This window comes from Microtus ochrogaster, linkage group LG1 (genome assembly GCF_000317375.1).
Source record: "Microtus ochrogaster isolate Prairie Vole_2 linkage group LG1, MicOch1.0, whole genome shotgun sequence".
Lineage (NCBI taxonomy): Eukaryota > Metazoa > Chordata > Mammalia > Rodentia > Cricetidae > Microtus > Microtus ochrogaster.
Window position 1 is genome coordinate 44,623,093 of NC_022027.1, and position 4,147 is coordinate 44,627,239.

The window sequence follows — 4,147 nt, forward strand, 5'->3', positions numbered from 1 at the left end:
GGAGGGAGGGAGGGAGGGAGGGAGGGAGGGACAGAGGAAAGAATGAGGAAGACATTCTGCTTTTTAGGACATTCAATGTATACTGTATTATAGCAGCCTTAGAACACTAACACAGATGCCAAGAGAGTAAAGTCCTTGTTTGGTAGTGGTAGAAAGGAGGCATGGACCACACCTCTACCCACCGTTACACAATCAATCTCACACAGTTCTATCGTCCAAATTATTCGCTCTTTCCTCAATCATGAGGCTAAAGGTCTAGAGATAATATTTCTGTGAGTCTGGCATATCTCACCTAATATCACCCATGAAGTACAATATATCCAAGGATGCAAAAAGTTAAACCAGTCAAGGGTAATGTTTTTGTAAAATGTTGAAAGTCAATAACACTAGAAATCTATTTTAGCAATGATCAAAATGGAACGAAGTCAGTAAAAGGCATATTTTTTTTCCTCAGGTTTTATCCCACTGGAACACTATAAAAGAACCAAAAGGAATCTCTGAAGACATAAACAGGCACATGCAAGTTTCAACTCTGACCCACTGATGAGAGCATGTTCCCTGTTGTTAGATAACTTCGCATCCTTCAGTTTTCTTCAACTCCAAGTATCTTAATTACTTTACTTTCAAGTCTAGAATAGTAGTATCACAGGAGAGAAAATTTAGTTTTGACTTTCTTATATAGAATATCTTAGCTTGGACCCTCTGTAATGAAAGGCAGATTAATATGAGAAAAAAAACAAGTTTAAGAGTGTGTATAAGTGTTACAGCTCTGGAGGGAAAGGTATCCTAGCTGTCAGAAGCCAGGCTATTCCTATAGGTTGGAAGGCAAACTTGTCCTAGCTGTCAGGCTATATCTGTAAGTATTACAGCTCAGAAAGGAAAGGTGTTTTGGCTGTCAGAAGCCAGGCTGAACTATAGCTCTATTCTGATGTGGGGTGGTTTCCCTGTAGGCATATAGCAATCCTGCTGCTTTCCCAGAGAGCCATTACAGCTCAGCTCAGCTCAGCTCAGCTCTGCTCCACTCTGTTAAGGAAGTTGCCCCAAAGAGATGTAGTAATTCTACACCTGAAAAAGTTATTACTTCTGGGTTCCTCTCTGCTAAGGGGTGCTTCCCACCCCCTACCCCCTACATATTTGCTCTTGCTCTGGTGAAAGGGCGAAAGTTGTTACTTTCTGCACCATTCCACTCCTGAGGAAGAAAGTCTTCCCCCAGAACATGATCATTCAAGAGATTTATTGGGAAGGAGGAATCAGAGAGTGGCTGCCGCTGCCAGGGTGGAGAAGGCAGCTCTGAGCTGAACAGACTTAGCCCACTGCTCTGCCCACGGATCAGTGTGTCTAGTAATTTAGTCATCCTTATTTCTCTTAGTCCTGACATAGAGACATCCTTACAAACAGCTGTTTTTTTTTCTAAGTTCCCCTCTGTAAGAGAGTTACTTCCAACCTATTCTCCCTATTTCTCAAAGTAATTATTATGCCCAAAGGGTATATTTTGGTGCGGTATATTCTGGTACTTACCTCATAAAGTGCAAACAAATGCATGTACACACACACACACACACAACTTAGAAATTTTCTTAATAACAGATGTCAATAAATGATATTAGATATTTATTTGTAACACTTAATATAAAAAACTTTTATGATTATGTTTTTTTGATTAATCATTCTATGTAGAAACCTGCTGGTGGAAGAATCAGTAAATATTTCATAACTCTTCCCCAGTAGACTTTCTCCTCTCTCTCTGGTAACACGAGAAGATTAAGCTTCCTAGCTTTCTTGAATTTGGACATGACCATTGACTTGCTTTAGCTCACAGCCAGGAGTAACCACATATAGTTATGTAACTGAATATAGAGTTATAAAATTGTTCAGAGAGATAATTAATTCAAACCCAAGTATTGAAGGAGCTCGGGCTGCGTTCCTGCCACCCAGCTCCCAGCCGCCTGGCTAGCTTATGCCCCAAAATAACGACACACAAACTGTATTCATATAAACACTGCTTGTTCCATTTCTATTAATGTGTGTAGCACCATGAGGTGCGCTTACCAGGAAGATTCTAGCCTATGTCCATCCTGGGTGGGAGCTTCATCGCGTCTGCCTTGGAGAAGAGCAGGCATGCCTTCTGAGCTCACTTCCCTTCTTCCTAGCATTCTGTTCTGTTTACTCCACCCACCTAAAGGCTGGCCTATCAAATGGGCCAAGGCAGTATCTTTATTAGCCAATGACCTTCCTCCATCACCCAAGTGTTTCTAATAGATGTTGATTGTGTTGCATCTAGAGGCCTCGCTGCAAACTTGGGTCAAAACACATAGCATGTAATTTAACACTGGGAATACCATCATACCATTTAATGCCATTTCACACTGCCTGAAACACCTCAGCTTATACTCAAGATTATTTTATGTCAAGAATTTTAATTTTCTTACTTTACACACAGACTTTTCTCCTCTTACAGAAGCATAATGGTTTAATTACAGAAAACAAAGACTTTTAATATTTTCCTACTGTTAGTTCCTCAGTATACAAGCAGCAAATTGTGTATCTTTTGCTTGTATTGTATTCAAATGTTTGTTTTCTTTTTGGAATTGCTGCTTAAGTTTCTGTGTAGTTTCACTAAAGGTATCGTTAATGAATTTTGGCTTGGGATTAGAACAGAATCTCCTATGGTTCTGCCATTGTGTACTGTATGTGTGTGTGTGTGACGGGTGTTTTCACTGCAAGAAGGGCTACAGGAGAAGGAGAGGGGTTGAGACAGGGAAAGAGGCCAAGAGAAGGACTAAAATCCACTACTTGGATGTATGAAACTGTCAGAGAATAAACAATAAATGAACTAAAAAGGCACTGGTCCACTCTGAAATGCTGGAGATGCTCTGTAACCTGCAGAAACCAATGTTCAGGGAAGGTTTGAGTCTTTTCAGAAAGATAAACAGACATCTATGCTATGCAACCTTACTTAAGTCAGCCCCTATAAAGGGAAAGGCACCAGTCTGTGGGGGTCTGCAGAATCTGCTCCACCCTGACTGAAGGTCAGAGAACTACGGCCACACTTTCTCTTTCAAGGTTTTAGACGTGAAGTCTGACTTGGGGAGTGGCTACAAACAAGATATTCTGACCAAGTGTACAGCTGTTTGGTGTTTTGGATATTTAAATGGCCACAGAAGCGCACACAGTCCAGCATGACTACAGGTCAGGAGTTTAAGCTCGTTCTTGCTCCTTCAAGGTTACCGACAGGAGATTTAACTTAAGGTGTGACTACTAACAAAGATATCTTGACCTAGGGTGTGGCTACTTGGTGCTTTGGGAATTAAGATGGTAATCACTTCATTTGTTCCTTGTCTCAGGATAAAAAAAAAAAAAAGTCTTTTGCTTTCTTCCCCTTCTTTGGCTTGGGTATTTAAAGGTTGTAAGAAATAAACGAGGGCAGGTTCAGTATTCCCTGAGCTGCCCTCCCAGTACTATCCTGTGGCACCGTATATCTATCTCTGTTTATTCCACCTAACATTTTTAATCCACACGCCCTACTCTGGAACGTGTGAATCCGTCGAGGCTGGACCCTGACAGATGGCTCTCCAATGTGGGACACAACACCAGACAGTGCCTTAAAGAACGCCCCTGTCAGGCTCCATCTGTGTCTGGCTGCAGACTCCGTGACAATCAAAGCCCAGATGTCAAAACGCTTTGCAATCATACGAATCAGGTAGACGCTGAAAAGCTTCAGAGAAATGTTTAAGACGTTGAATTTGTGAGTTTGGGGGAGCCAAGGAGGCAGGAAAGAGAATTCGGTCCTTGCTTGCCGTATTTTTGCTTCATATCCCAACAGGAATCTGCGCATTTGTGAAGACAGGACAATTATGGGCCCCGTGTAATTTTTGTGGAAGTCCAAGATCTTCAAGAGGTGGTAGTGAGGTGAGGCCACAGTTAAAGTCCTGAACCCTGACGGAGAAAGAGAAGAGCCCCTGACACGAGGAAAATGACGCAGCCAATGAGAGGACGTCAGTTCCACAGAGGGCACCGAGCTCTTCAAGTCCTCAGGACGGTTCCTTTACTCTTACAACTCTCGGTTCTAGCTGGTCACTAGGGGGCACCAGGCTCAAACTGCACCAAACTGAAGAGGATGTGGCATGTAACAGGTATTAGAACTAGG